Source organism: Chelonia mydas, chromosome 1 (assembly GCF_015237465.2).
Source record: "Chelonia mydas isolate rCheMyd1 chromosome 1, rCheMyd1.pri.v2, whole genome shotgun sequence".
Taxonomy (NCBI): domain Eukaryota; kingdom Metazoa; phylum Chordata; order Testudines; family Cheloniidae; genus Chelonia; species Chelonia mydas.
In genome coordinates, this window is record NC_057849.1 from 283,383,768 (window position 1) to 283,400,369 (window position 16,602).

General features: G+C 42.3%; 1 protein-coding gene across 9 annotated transcripts in view; it reads right to left on the minus strand.

Moving 5' to 3' along the window:
* FRS2 (fibroblast growth factor receptor substrate 2) overlaps positions 1–12,903 on the minus strand; it is an 88,197-nt gene extending 75,294 nt beyond the window's left edge. For 5 of the 9 annotated variants that reach the window (XM_037886716.2, XM_037886679.2, XM_037886689.2 and 2 more), the window contains exon 1: positions 12,724–12,903. The gene's annotated coding sequence lies outside the window, so the exon portion shown is untranslated. Of the gene's footprint in view, positions 1–913; positions 979–12,723 lie in introns of all 9 variants that reach the window. The other 4 variants (XM_037886657.2, XM_037886673.2, XM_037886706.2 and 1 more) reach the window with 1 other exon arrangement.
* Between the last annotated feature and the right edge of the window lie 3,699 nt (positions 12,904–16,602).

Below are 16,602 nucleotides of genomic sequence, written 5' to 3' on the forward strand. Positions count from 1 at the left end.
GAAACCCCACAGTGAATGAAGAAAAACGGCAGTCAGTTATAACGGCAAGATCCCAGAATGCAGTAAAAGCTGGCATCCTCTCAGACCAACCATGCCTTATTAAATACTTTTTAAAAATTTAGAGCAGAGGTTAAAGAATAATTACTTGTTTTAACTATAATCCATTGTACCAATATGAGTATCATATAGGGTGATGAGGACCATCCAGTTTACCATATTAACCCAGTTAGATTTTTTTGGTCATGTTTTGTGTATAAAAAGAAAATTAATTCTCAAATGACCAATGTCTTATATAGTTTTGCAATTTATTATCTGGAAACTCCCAAACCAATGACTAGCCTAAATGCTGCACAATAAAAGCTGAGATATTAAGTGCTATCCTAATTGATTAAAGGTTTTAAGCACCCAAAAGGCAAACACTTTGGGCCAAAACAGCAGATCAGGATCTGTCCCTTTAAGTTCTAAAATTTTACAAGTTATAAAAAGGTGATATTATAGGTAAAGTTTGTCAGATGTTTAATGACCCCAACCATTAGGCCCCAACCAATCTGAATGTCAACAAAATGAAAATTCCTGAAGAAAGAGGCAACAAGAGGACATCTTCAAAAGCTACTGCTGGAGTAACTTTTGTAGCATTTGTCTATCTTGTTTATACCCCTAACAGAGGGCCTTTAACAGATTTTAATTTGATTTAAAAGTAGGTCTTGTTTCTAACAGTTTGATCTCCTACTGTAGAAGGAACCAAACTGCTTTTAAAATGAGCTTAGAAACTGTAACTATGTTTCAACTGACAGCTTAACAATAAATTCATCTTTTCACCGTCAGTGAACCGCAAACATTCAGGCCTCAAACTCTTTACAGTAATAGGAATGGATTTAAAACTTTAAAAAAATATTCTGATGTTTTTATTTACCTTTTACTTTTTGAGCCTTTAATGTTCATGTTTAAGCTTTTCTCCACAAATGTGAGGTCTAGGAACTTAAAAAAAAAAAAAAAAAAAAGAAAGAGAAAGAGAGAAAGAAAGAGTTAAACATAATCATTTAACTCCGAGAGCTCAGGGCTTTAAGAAGAAACACCAAATATTATAAGACTTGTAATGAAATCATGAGAGTTGACAACATTGTGACCAAAATACCTACTTGGCCTTCCCAATTTCAAAAAATGTGTTTCCCTCATTAATTCTGCAGTAAGACCATTTTAAGGACAACCTGTTCAATATAGATTTTTTTCAAGTTTTAGACAAATATTTAGATCATTTTCACCTAGGTCAGCAGATTAGGGATGACAACCTACTGTATTACTTTTTTCACCAGACCATATACCCTGGGCTCAAAAGTGTTTCAGAGACCAACCACATGCAAGAAATCACTGATCACAACCATTTACTTATGGTTATAAAAAGTCATCTTCTCCTCCCACAAAACCTTTATTGTATGGCATTGTCATAGTGTCACCAATGAGCTCCCCCAGCTTAAAAGCACTTTGAATCACTAGGAAAGGAAACCAGGTTTGGAAGACTCACCCAACACACTTTTTCAGGCAGGTTAGTTATGTGCATAAGACTGTAGGACGCACCTAATAGTAGGAATAATTTGCACTCACAAGACAGAGACCAGATGTGTGTCTATAATCGGAGGTGCATAGTTTGCCTGCATCCTTATCAGTTTAAGGAGGCAAGGTGGCGGCCCATTGCAGGTTTCAGGATTCGGTGCTTTATAAACACAGGCAGACTGAACACCATGAGGTCTGGTCAATATAACTACCCCACTCAGGGGCATGAAAAATCCACACTCCTGAGCACCATAGCTATGTTGGCCTACCCTTGGTTGAGAGATAGCTAGGACAACAACTTGGTCTTTTTGTTGTGCATAAGCATAGATATATTTTAATTATTATTAATATTTAACAGTCCAACTAAGATCAGGGCTCCACTTTGACAGGTGCTGTGCAACACATATTAAGTGATAGTCCCTATTCTGAAGGTATAAAATGTGGCATGGAAGGAAAGGAAACAGACATATAGGGTGGTGAGTGAAATCAACGGCAGAGGAGTGGGGTTGGGTTTATGCACAAAAGGACAAGGGCAGAGAAGGAGGGAGGATAAGAATTAAACAGTGTTTTCATGGTAAGGAAAAAGGGCTCTAACTTGATGCTGTACACAAGGAGGACCTAGCAACTACAGAAGTGATTCTTAACCTCTTCTGTGTGGACTGCAGCAATATGGATGTCAAGAAGGCTGGGGAAGAGGCATTTACAGTAGTCAAGGTGTGACGCTATATGGAATATGGGTGACCGCAATAAATCTTGCGAGAGGTGCTATGTAAGGTATCAGTGGAAAAGTTATGATTTGCTAAATAAGCTTATTTATATGTATCATCTTTGTATCACGAGTTTAAATGCGTATAATATATTGATATCTCAAATATGTGCTGTGGATCTGGGTGACACACCAAAACAGATTGGCATCAGCACTATCCAGCCTGTTTAATGGCCCATCAAGGGCAATCAGCTGTACAATGAACCCACTGAGAGAAGCTGTGGCTACACCTATGAGTCTGCAGAACATGTAGGGACATGCCTGTGGACGGGGGGGCGGGGGGTGGACTCCAAGTGCATTTCCACATGCCGAGAGCTTATGTTTGAGACAGATGATGTACAAGCCACATACCAAAGAATATAAAAAGGCAGCTGCATCTTCTCCATTTTGTCTTCAAACCTGCTTCTCACCTTGGAGTAACTTCCCTACAAACTGAAGCTTTGAACAAAGGACTGATGTGCAAAGTTTGGATGGTCTGTGTTCCAAAGGGACTTTACACAACAGCAATCTCACCAATGCTGCTAAGAACCTGAAATATGGACTCTGAAGTCATATATATATGTATCTGATTGTGTTGACTATTTAACAACTGTCTTCTTCCTTTTCTTTTTGTTTACAATAAAACCTTTAGTTTTTTAGATACTAAAGGATCGGCTGGCAGTGTGGTATTTTGGGTAAGATCCAGACTAGTCTTGAACTGGTAGTGTGGCTGGCCCTTCGGGATCAGAAGAACATTTTGTAATGTCTAGAGCTTTAAATAACTTCTCACTTTATTGGACCTATCTGCTGATTGGGAGCCAGAGACTGGAATGCAATAAAGGGGGCTGTGCGATTTCTTTTTTTCTAAGCTTCTTGATAACCAGTATGAGGGATCAGGAGCTCAGTTTGTGACTGACTGGTGACTAACTAGTTAGCCACCAGTTTGGGGAGAATCTGCTCTCCTTTTTGCAGCCTGCCCTGCCTTTGGCATTTTCAGTGTGGGCTACCCTGACACCTAAGGTCACATAAGGGCCTGAACGAGACCTTTAGCTGTGAAGAGAAAAAGAAAGGACTCATCTTGGAAACATTCTGGAGAAACAGGCAGCTGTATTTGCACATCCATGTTTTTTGTCCAGGTCGAGGATGTAACCAAAGACAACTCCCAGGTTATTGGCCTGAGTGACAGGGAGGATCGTGGTATTTGTCAGAAGTAATTGAGAATGGTGGGGGAAATGAGCAGAGACAGGAAAGGAAGAGGACTCCAGTTTAGGCCACACTAGTCTTAAGATGACTGCAAGAAATCGAGAAGGAGATACAAGACTGGATGGTGGCACACAAATCAGGAGTGGAAGCTGTCTGAGAAGATGCAGTCACCAAAAAAGCCTGAGTACTGCGTAAATGATTCAGAGAAATGGTGCATAAAGTGGTGTGTAGGGGGCAGTCAGGTGTCTCTCACCCACTGATAGGGCGCCTGGACCTACACTTTAAAGAGTAGGAGTGCATTTTAACTGTTTTAAATAAATTCTGGACTGGCGTATTGCACTGGTTAATAGTTGTAGTTTTAAGAATGCTTGATAACTGTACAATATCCACCTGGGGAAGTGAGGAAACAGATTGACAGAGCAAGACAGGTACCCAGAAGTCACCTACTACAGGACAGGCCCAACAAGGAAAACAATAGAACACCACCGGCCATCACGTACAGCCCTCAGCTAAAACCTCTCCAGCGCATCATCAATCTACAACCTATCCTGGAAAACGATCCCTAACTCTCACAGACCTTGGGAGGCAAGCCAATCCTTGCTTACAGACAGCCCCCCAACCTGAAGCAAATACTCACCAGCAACTACACACCACAGAAACACTAACCCAAGAACCAATCCCTATAATAAACCCTGTTGCCTACTCTGTTCCCATATCTACTCTAGCGACACCATCAGAGGACCCAACCACATGAGCCACACCATCAGAGGCTCATTCACCTACACATCTACTAATGTTATATATGCCATCATGTGCCAGCAATGCCCCTTTGCCATGTACATTGGCCAAAATGGACAGTCTCTACGTAAAAGAATAAATGGACACAAATCAGACATCAGGAATGGTAACGTACAAAAGCCAGTAGGAGAACACTTTGATCTCCCTGGACATTAAACAGATTTAAAAGTACCCATCCTTCAACAAAAACTTCACAAAGACACTTTAAAGGGAAACTGCAGAACTACAATTCATTTGCAAATTTAACACCATTAATTTGGGCTTAAATAGGGACTGGGAGTGGTTGGTTCACTACAAAAGCAATTTTCCCTCTCTTGGTATTGACACCTCCTCCTCAGTTATTGGGAGTGGACCACATCCGATGAAGTGAGCTGTAGCTCACGAAAGCTCATGCTCAAATAAATTGGTTAGTCTCTAAGGTGCCACAAGTACTCCTTTTCTTTTTGCACATCCACCCTGATTGAACTGGCCTGTCAACACTGGTTCTCCACTTGTAAGGTAACTCCCTTCTCTTCATGTGTCAGTATATTTATGCCTGCATCTGTAATTTTCACTCAACACATCTGAAGAAGTGGGTTTTTTACCCACAAAAGCTTATACCCAAATAAATCTGTTAGTCTTTAAGGTGCCACCGACTCCTCGTTGTTTTTGTGGATCCAGACTAACACAGCTACCCCTCTGATAGTTGTACAGTTCTTACTACCGAGGAGGATTAGATTTGTTTTTCAGTTACCATTTTTGCTGTAATTTAAAAGCAATATCATACTATAGTTTAAGGAAATAATTACATCTGCAAATCAATATTTGAAATATTTAATATAGTCCATCAGAGAAAAAAACCTCAAATGTGTGAAATACTCTGTAGCGTTAATGCTTGGCTGAAAAGCCCTAACATTTAAGTGACACTGAGTAGAGCTAGAGGATTTATTTTGTTTTTCTTTTTAAAAAACAATTTTTATAATATTTACATTTGCAGTTTTAAACACTTATTTAAAAGAAGAGAAGTTTTTTTTTTTATATGAAAGAACTGTCTCTAAAATATCAGAAGAATTTTAACATTCTTCTCTGAAGTAGTCCTATCCTAGTCCTCCGTGTTGCTTGGTATCTTAATTTGCCTTTGGTTTCAAAACTGTAGGCTTGCCAAGAACTATTCCTTTCAAAACCTCAGGAATTCCATTACTAGTTTTAAGCTAAATTAAAGGAAAATAGAAGCATTCAATGCGTGGCAAAACTATGTACAAAGTGTTTGTTGATAGTCATAAATAGACTGAAAAATTTAGACATGTCTGAAAGACAACTGCTGTACAGTCAGCTCTGTTTTGCTCTGCTCTGCAACTAAATAAAGAACTATTGCTGTCACTTCAAGTAAGCTCAGCGTACGATGCATTTGTACTGAACTGGAATACAGCAAACACTAGATCATTCATTCTTAACTTGAAACAGTTTATATATAAAACTGTAGTTTGCATTTCTGTGAAGTATAGTGGGAGATCCTCTAAAATTATTGCTTCAATGTCTCCATGTGGGGCAAAGGTGTCACTAGTTTCTAAAGACATAGCAAAAACAGCCAACTCTCCATCACACTCAAGATTTCCTCTAGAACTCTTGTTCTACCACACAAAAAATAAAGCCATTCCATACTAGGAATACTTGTAAAATTAAGGATATGTTGTCAACTAGATTAAGCATGAAGATGAAAGTACAATTGTCAGGTTCTTAACTAGTATTATATTAATTGACATCCATATTTTAACATTTAAGTACAATCATCCAAATGTTTAAGCAATTAATTATGATCATTATTAGTAATCGTATAGCGGTAATGAAATGTCTCCACCCAGAATGGGATGACATTGTGATAGATGCTGTACAAACATGTTGGAAGGCATGGCCTCTCCCCCAAAGTGTTTACAGACCAACTTCCTTGAAAAATAATGTTAGCAGTTATAGGATCAATCAAGGATAAGCAATTCGGCAAATAAGTCTGTGGTGTGACATAACAGTTTGTTGGGCCACACCACAGTAATCACCAGAATTATCAGCAAGGCAAAATGATTTAAATTACAGCTCTGAAGACAAGTTAAAAAACTTTGATTAACTGTTGCAAACGACAGAATTCCAGCTTCCAGCATACCAGGATAGAGGGTCCATTTTCTCTTTGAAAGAGAGGCAGGAAATTACAGCAACTTTTCACCATTGAGCCAGCACACAGTAATGGATCAGTGGTTTACACTAACCGTCATCTGCTATATGAATGACTGCAGCAGCATCTCAGCTCTGCCAGTACCAATACCACCATGAAGAAAAACCAATGGAGAGGAGTCAAGGAAAAAAGGTCTTCTCTTAGAACTAAAAATGTGATGATCAAACCCCTCTTGAATTTGAGTAGTCATCCAAAAAACCTGCAGTATTACAAATATGCCAACTGCCGTATAGTACTTGGCTTTTATTATAGATAGATATTTCAAAAAAGTAGTAGTTCTGAAGCACACATTTTCCTGAACAAGAGTCACGAAGTCAAATATACACAAAGAAATCTGAATACCTGAAAGAAAGCCAAATGCCTATTGAACATAAGCTTAAAAAATGAAGTTTACATCCAACAAACTAATTCACTTACAGTAGTGTGAAAGAGAAGGTAGAAAAAAAACCTAAAAATGTACTTGAGACCTTGATTCAGAAGTGTACTGTAATAGGACTGTTTCCACACAAACCAGGCATCCCTAACTTAAATGCACACTGCTATTTGGGTAAATGGAAAGGAAAATTAATGCAACTTCAGACTCTAACCAAAAATCTACTCCAAATTACAGGCAACACTAGTGCTGAAGCTACAATATTTTGCAATGCCACCACCACTTCTAGTGGCTCTCAAGGTTCTATAAAGATGGGTCCTACCTCTATTTTGCAGATTGGGAATCAGGCACAGAAATGTTTAAGGGACAGTCCAACGACACAAAGCAACTCAGTGACATATGGGAACAGAAGCCAGGTCTTGACACCCAATTCTCTGCTCCAACCATTGAACCATGCTCATGGATTTAGGTAAAAGCAAAACAAGTTGTCCAGGTAACAGAAGTCCTGGACAGAAAGGCAGCAGCTGGTCACAACAATGCGGGAGCACCACTCTGTCCTCACCAAGCGGCGTGCAGAATATTGCCAAGGCCAACCACACCAAAATCATGAGCCAAGCCCGCAAACAAATCATGAGATTTAAAAAAAAAAAAATTAATAAAATGTGGGGTTCTTTTTATTTACCCTTTGGTTTTTGAGTCATTAGCATTCATATTTTCAACTCTTCTTCCCAACCATGACAACTAGAAACTTTTGTTTTGCAACTCAGCTAGAAGCAATGAAGATGGTGGTATGCCAGAGAATACATCACAGATCCAAGTATAAAGAGAATGAGTTTGGATACACTGATTACTACAGAAAAAGTCTATTAACAGAAAATTTAAAATCCATCCCCCTTAAACATTTTTATAGTGGAAGCTGCTGTATTTCAACTTCCACACAATCAGAATATTAACCTCTGTCTACACCAAGAAATTTGACCATCGTTGATAATCGTTTTTTTATCACCTTAACTCTTTCACATACACAGAAAAACATTTCAATTATTTTGAAGATGTCAGTGTGATCAATTTTACTGAGAGAGAGCGTGAGAGCAAGAGAGAGCGAGCACACACACACCTTTTACCACATTGTATAGTCTTACCATTTCCTTGGTAGACGTTTTAATTCACTGCTGCATCTGCCATAAATGCTAAACTAAGTCATTGTTTCAGGAACCTATTTGCATTATGAATGATCACTTCCAAAATATTAAACCACACTAATGTAAATACATAGAAAATTATAACGAATGTAGCAACACACTGAAAAGTTCAACTTATACTGAAGCCTCTTATTAATTTAGGGGGTAGGGATGTTGTGATTCTTCATGTCCTTAAGAACATGCACATATTCAACAGATTTGTCCCTTCTAACCTCACCACCAAGAGTTTCTCAGTTAAACTGATTATAGCTGGTGCATCCAACATACTGCCCATGGGCTGGATATGGTCTGCTTGATGTATTTACATTTCCCACAGGACATGTTTAGACTGTGTAGAATTTCAGCTCTCTTTCTTCTTTAAATAGGTTCCTAACCCTAATGGTTAAAAAAAAGTTTGTAAATGTGAACTTAGCTAAACTGCTGCAATGCCAGGTGCCTGAATCTGCAGACAGGTGGAAACAGTGACTGAGGAGCATGAACTCCCCTTCTTCCTATTAATCTCATGGAGGGGAGTCTGGTGTCTCAGATCTAAAATCCAGCAACAACATTTCAGTGTTAACACCAACTATCCATGAAAATGATCAGCTGAAGATAGAATGGGGAAGGGGGTGTGGGAATTAAGCTTACAAGGAGGTGGGAACTGGGAGTTGCTTCAGGTAAGAAAATGCAGAGGGAAAAACAGAGTAAACACACAGGGAAGATGGAGAGAGAAAGAAAGGAGACTGGGAAAAAAAACAGAGGGCAGAAATAACAGTGGCTCTAAAAGGGGGGCATATTTTTCCCACTGAATGTTGCTAAATATGACAATAAGGTACTAAATGAAGAATATCTGAGTTTAGTTACTACACAAAGGCCATATCCTTCCCTTGATCTCACTGCAAAGCTCCTAGTGACATCAATGTCAGACTGCTCTGGATCAAGAGGAGTCTGAAGTCCTCTATTTATGCCCCAGACCATGAACAATAATTTAACTTGCAATTCAGGCCTCTGAGCCAAATGAGTTTGACACCCCAGAACTAAAGAGATGTAGTATTTTTCAGTATAAGGTTGCTAAAAAGTTTATCAAAACTTAACACAAATAGAGCTCTATTCATGATTTTAGTAAGTTAAAAAATAAACTTTAAATTGAAAAAAGTTTAAGTGTTGTCCTAAATTTTTGGAAACTTAAGAACAGCTGCTGGTGTGCAAAACCCAGAAAATGAAATCTACAAATTGATCAACTTCACTGTTTTAGTTTCACTCTCCATGTTGAATAAAATGCAAAACAGCAGCAGCGTAAGTGTTGAGTTAACAATTATACCCCTAACTGAGAGATCCAAAGAGTCACAGCTCAAACTGGCTGCAGTTTTTTAATGTGCCCAACATCCACACAAGGCCCTATGCACCATTTATGCCCACTTCAACTCCAAATTAAAGTTATATGGGATTTAAATGTTGCCTTAGGAAGTGCCCTGTTAACTGGCCCTTCTAATCAGGCATTAATTTCATCCACTATCTTTCTTATGAGCTGCATTCTTTAAACTATAAGGCCTGATCCATTGCTCACTGCAGTCAATGGGAATGAACTGATTTCAACAGGTTCTAAATAGGACACACAGTGAAATGGATGTAATTGCATTCATAATTAGTTTGGAACCACCAGGAAGTCTCTAAGAGTACTGAATAAGAATAAAGAATCTATACAGCAAGATTAAATTATGTTACAAAAAGTAACTATTATTTTTAGAACATTAGATTTAGGAGGGTACAATTTCCAGGTAGTTCACTGACTGAGCACTAACAGTACAGAACACAGAATAGACATGTATAATCATATGAATTCAAGCAGACAAAATCCTGCAAATTTACATGCTTAATTTTACGTACCCGAATAGCCTGACTAACTTCAAAGGAACTACAGTGTAAAATTAAACACATATGTAAAAATGTTTGCAGGACAGATAATGTATATTAACATTTGTGTTAGTATAAAGTGTCAAATATTTTATTTTTCCTGACAAAAATGATTGGCAACAGACAGGATCAGCACTTATTTATTTTTGAGTTATTTTTAATGTTAAAAGATGGCAAAATGGCAAACATGAATCAGTGGTAGAGTACCTGTGAAGACAAAGAAATGAAGTAGTTGAACATAGTAAGTCAAAACAAGCTAGAACTATTTATAGACTACTTAATAAACAGACAGGGGGAATTTGCCACTATAAATATATTTCAGTTAGGTATGTCTTTTCATACTTGTGTACATACAGGATTACTTTTTGGTACATCTTGAAAATCCTCTCCCCACCTACCTAAGTCAGATAACTCTGTTATTTGTCACTTATCAGTCTGAGTGCTGAATTACTTTTAGTCTCAAAGTAGTGCTTGCGGGCAGCTCTGCAGGGGGATGACCCTGGGAAGGATCAGGTTGTCCTCTAATGAGCAGATTAGCCTTGCTACTCTGAGCATACATAATTTCACCACATTTTCAGGTAAAATTAAATTAAACTTCTTTCCACCACACTCATTTCAAATCTGAAGTCTTGACGACCTTACAAAGAGATGGTCCACAGAAAAACTGCAGTATAATCTTAAACAAGCAAATTGACCAACTTGTGTTTAAAATAAACAAGCATGAAAGTAAGCAAAAATCATGGAAAGACATTTAGCTACACATATATTTGCAGGAATATTATTTCAATAAGCATTTTCATTTTTTATTGACACAATCATATGAACTAAGGGGTTGTTAGGTAAGGCGCGACATCCAAATTAGAGTCAAATAAGGAAGGGAACTAAATTTATGAATATTAGCATTGGACTGGTAAATTTATTCCAATATAAACATTTCCTTTTAAACAAAAAAACCCAGCAAATACATTTATAAAGCACTGTATGTTTTCAGTGCAGTATTTAACCAAGGAAAATACACAACAGAGTCAACTTGCAGAATTCTTGCTGACTTCAGTAGGAATACAGGGCATTTACTGGATCTGAACCCACATGTCTTAATACCAGAGCATCGCAAATGCAGCACAAAAACATGCAATAATGTATACAGCTCATCTCCCAAAAAGAAAAAAATGACAACATAGTTATCAGATCGTAAAAGTGGTATTTTAATGTAGAATGGCTATGAATACTTTAAGACTGTTTAAGACCAAAATAAGTTATTCAGAAAAACTATATGCACATTATGCTAGATGTCACTTACATATTAGTGTTCAGACAAAAGAGTTAAGTAGTTTTAGAGGAGTATATTTACAAGTGTCATTAGGAAATGAAATAATCAGAAAAAAAAACTAATACAAAATATTGTGGTTACACTGGAGAAAATGACAAATACAAAACTCTTCCCAATATTAAGCCTGACTTCTATTATTTACATGCACCGCAATTGAAAGGTATATCATTCTATGACTAAGTGTCAAATAAAATTTTAAGTGATACTTGAATATGATCATTGCTTTCTATGAATTGCCAATGAAAGGAAGATTAAAATTAGCTAAAAAAATATTCAAGATGTTAAAGCTCAGTATTGCAGACATAGCACTTACAAAGTTGCAAAACTGTCAGAGAACTGATTTAAACAAAAAGCTGGTCTAAACCTTAGCTATAGCAGACCTGGTGGTCCACTATAATTAACTAGGATGCGAGGCACCATTTGCACCGTTTAACTTTCTGAGGCCAATCCCCACCAAACTAATCCTAGCAGGAGATTACAAAAAGGGAATTTTCCACTTGAAATATATTCTGTTAAGTATAACGTCTAATATATTTTCACTCACAGAGGATCATTTTTGGGTAAATTTTCAGAATCCTCTCCCCTCCCCACCCACATATATCAGACACTTCTGCTATTTTGGCACTAACTCATCAATGTAGCCAAACTCAGAATTAGTTTTGAGAGTCAGGAATAGCACCTTTAAAGTTCCAGGACTACTGGGCGTTAATACACCACAATCAGGGGCATGCAACAGCAAATATACTAGTCCTAAAACGCACATTATAGAAGCAGTTAAAGCTACAGAGGGAACCTTGACAGGACACACAGGATAAGGCTGACCCAGCAGGCAAATCAGCTGGTGAATGGTCAGCAAGCTCAAGGACCACAACGTACAGGAGCTGCCTTCAGTAAGCCCTCAGTCAAGACAGCTTTAAGGGCTCACCTTTGTTTTCACAGTCATTTCTCACCTCTCCCCCCCCCCCCCCCACACACACACTCTATCCCCACTGGCAACACACGCAACGGCAGGTTAGCCCCCCCGCAAACCAAACCCAACCCCGCACCTGAGTCCTACACGGCGATGGTCTCCAGCCCTACGCTCGCATCAGCGACTTGCCAACCCCACGCCCAGGCCCCCAAGAACGGTGGCAGGTCCCAGCAGCGCCCCCTCCCCCCACTGACAGAAACACGTCCCCAGCCCGGCCCCCCTCTCCCAGCGGCACGTCTCTCCCCAAGGGAAGCCCAGAGCAGGGCCAATAGGGAACAGCGGCTCCCACAGCCCAGGACGCTCCCGCTGGCACGAGTCACCGCCAGGAAGAGCAGAGCAGAACCGAGCCGAGCGGAGCCGGGCCCCAGGACGCTGCGCCCCCCGCCCCCAGAAGCCGGCTGCCGACACCCGGGGGAAGGCACCGGGCGCGGAGCCGGGCCCTACCCAGCACTTACATTCTCCATGAGCCCAGGACTGGCCGCGAAACCGGCAGGGGCGGGACCGGGCCGAGCAGCCGGCGGCTGGGAGACCGCGGCGCTGGGTCCTTTCACAGCCCCAGGAACAACTGCAACTCTCGATAGCGGCAGCAGCAGGGCCTCGCTCTGGGCCGGACTCTGCCCGGGACAACTTCCGGGGCAAGCCCCACAACTACTTCCGGGGCCAGGGAGGGGGCGTGGTCCTGGGAAGGCGCCGGGGACGTCTCTGGCGGGGAGCGCCCAAGCCTCATGCGGGGCGGGAGGAGCCGCTCGTTGGGAGCACGCGTTTGGGTAGCTGGAGCCTCGCTCTCACGCCAACGGTTTATCCCAAGTGCGGCCTGCCTGAGCTCATTTACATATTCCTACGTAACCCTGAACTCCCGAGCCCCGGCTGTCGCGCGGGGCTGAGCCTACCCGCCGCAGCCGTCGCGCCCCACCTGGGCTCGGGCAGGCTCCAAGAGCCGGCGTGTCACTGCCCTGCTGGCGCAGCCTGACTCGCAGTGCAAAACGCAGTGAGGCGCTTGGGCTGTGCGAGTGTCTGCTGGGTCAGCTCGTGCAGCAGCCGCCCCCGGAGACTCTGGTCCTCGCGGCGCGTTAAGAGCTGACAGTGGCTTTGATGGTGTAAAAGGCGCAGCCCACGCCTCAAAGAAATTGCTAAAGAAAACAGCTCAGCGGCCTGGGAGGAAGAACTAGGAATTCTGTGTGTGTCAGCTGCTGTTTTCCACAGTATGCATCCGATGAAGTGAGCTGTAGCTCACAAAAGCTTATGCTCAAATAAATTGGTTAGTTTCTAAGGTGCCACAAATACTTGTTTTCTGCTGGGCACCAGAGAAGTGCGTTGCCAGGCCCGTTCCCGAGAAGGGCCGCCAGCAGTTTCCTTATAGAAACTTCCTGATTTTGCAAGTTTGAAAAGATGAGGCACAAGGGTTTTAATTTGCTTTTTTTATTACTTGTGACTGGGCGCCAAGAAGTTGGTTTCTGTCGTGTTTAGATGTTGTTTTATAGTCTTCAAACACTGTACAAATGTAGCTTCATGTTCTTTTTTAACTGTTGATGTATAGAAAATTATAAAGAGGGAGCAATATAGTTAATAAAAGAAGATGAAAAAGGAGGAATGATGAAAATAGAAACAATGGGTATGTCTGCAGTGCAGTAGACACCATCAGCTAGCTTCAGGGCTGTTTAAGTGTGGCGTAGAGCAGTGGTTCTCAATCAGGGATATCCTGGAGGTATGCAGAGGTCCTCTAGGGAGTATGTCAACTCATCTAGGTATTTGCCTAGTTTTGCAACAGGCTACATAAAAAGCACTAGCGAAGTCCGTACAAACTAAAATTTCATAGAATGACTTGTTTATGCTGCTCTATATACTATGTTATACGGTAAAGTAACATGTATACGCACTGTATTAGACATGTTCTATGTCATTTACTTATGCAGGCAAGCACGTTAATGAGATTGAAGTTGTCATGGAGTGTATGCAGTTGCAATGTAAAAATGGATAGAATTTTTTAAAACAAGCTGGAAGCAGTGGTAGTGGCGACTGAAAATAGTAAGAAATTGAAAATGATGGGGAAAAAATATTGTCGCTTCTGCAAGGAATCTGTTGCCTTTGGATTCATGTCTACAAATAGCAATCCACTTCAAGCTTTGTGTTTCCTTTGCAAAGAAACTCTGTCAAACAACAGTTTGAAGCTGGCACATTTGCAATGACGTCTGAAGACAAACCAACCTCTGTATGCGGATAAGCCAGTAGATTTTTGAAAGAAAGCTTTGAGTTCCAGACTTGCCAGCTTAAAATGAAAAAAGCTTTTGTGAGCACTATACCATCTTCAAGCAGTGCAAGTACGTTTTAAGTGAGGTGAAACTTAAGAGTATGCAAGACGAATCAGGCTCCTGAAAGGGGTACAGTAGGCTGGAAAGGTTGAGAACTACTGGTGTAGGGAGGTTCCAGCTCTGGCTTTATCCAGAGTTCTAGGACTCTCCCATCTCGCAGGATCCTAGAGCTTTGGTGCCAGCCCAAACACTGCAATTAAACAGCCCCTTAGCCCAAGCCTGCATGAACCAGCCATGGGTTTTTAATTGCAGTATAGACATACACAAAAAAGAGTCAAAGGTAAAGTGCACACCACACAGCTGGGCAGGGGCGGCGAGTTCTATGGGCCCATGGTGCCTGTGCTGCACCAGTGTGAGAGCAGGGGGCCCAGCTTAACCAAAGTTTGGGGCCAGGTTCCTTCCCCAGCCTGGCCTGCCACTCCGGGAGTATCCCCCCTGGCCCTGCCTGCCGCTCCTGGGCAATTTAAAAGGGCCTGGGGCCCCCACCACCGGCAGTGCAACAGGGCTAAGGCGGCTTCCCCCTTCCCCCATTTCGCTTCCAGAAGTGGCTGGCATGTCCCTGCAGCCCCTGGGGGCGGGAGAGGTGTGTGTCTCCGTGTGCTGTCCCCGCTCCGAGCTGTGGCCAATGGGAGCAGCAGGGATGGTGCCTGCGGGCAGCGGCACATGGAGACCCCTCTGGCCCACCACCTAGGAGTTGCTGCCAGAGGGGGGTGTGAGTTGCTTTCGGGAGCCGCCTGAAGGTAAGCGCTGCACCCCTCACCCTCTCCCACACCCCTTCCCCAGCCCAGATCCTGCACCCTAGTTTCCTCCCAGAGCCCGCCTCCTGCACCCCAGCCCAGAGCTCACACCTAAACTCCCTCCCAGAGCCTTACCCCTCTCCGTCCTGCACCCAAACTCCCTCCCAGAGGTGGAGGGAGGAAGGCAGAACTTGGACCCATTCTGGGCACCACCAAAAATTATACAAATCTGCCACCCCTGCTGCTGCTGGGTGTGGTATTCTGTCCCCTCTAGTGGCACTGAGATCACGTAGAGATTAATGAGTCTGCTACAGCCTTAGCTAACAGCCACGTGACTTTAGCTCATGCAGTAGAGACTCGTGCATTTAGCTCCAGAGGTCCCAGGTTCAATCCTGCCTGCTGCCAACCAAGGTCTGTTGGTGTTACACTTGCTGCAGGCCCATAATGCCTGGCTGTGTTACTGAAGTCCTCAATTCTTGATTTAAGGACTTCAAGTTACAGAGAATCCACCATTTCCTCTAGTTCAAGCCATCAAATGATCTGTGCCCCATGTTGCAGAGGAAGATGGAAAAAACCCTAGGATCTCTGCCAATCTGACCTGGTCACGGACACAGGCACTGGCTTTCTCTGGGCCTGGGGGGTGCTTAACCCCCTGCTCTACCCTAGGCCCTGCCCTATCTGACCCCTTCCCCCAAGTCCCCACCCCCGCTCCTCTGAGTATGCCTCATCCCCACTTGTCCTCACTCCCCACCCCAGAGCCTCCTGCACACTGCGGAAGAGCTGATCACGGCAGGCAGGAGATTCTGGGAGGGAGGAGGAGGAGTTTATTGGCAGACAGGAAGCGCTGTGGGAGGAGAGGTGTGCTGGTGCTGCCAGTGGGTGCTAAGCATCTACTAGTTTTTTTCTGTGGTGCTCCAAGGCTGGAGCACCCATGGAGTCAGTACCTATGGAGCTGGAAGAAAATTCCTTCCTGACCTCAAATGCGGCAGTTAGCTAGACCCTGAGCATGTGGGCAAGACCCACTAGCTGGAAACCTGCAAAAGAATTTTCTGTAGTAACTCTGAGCCCTCCCCATCTAGTGTCTCATAGCTGGCCGTTGGAGATATTTGTTAACACCAGACACTGATAGGCCATATGTCGTAGAAATTTACCAAGCTCAGTCTGGAAACAAGCTAGTTTTTTGCCCCTAGTACTCCCTTTGGAGGGCTGTTCCAGAACTTCACTCCTCTGATGGTTAGAAACCTTCATCTAATTCCAAGCCTGAACTTGCTGATGGCTCATAATCATC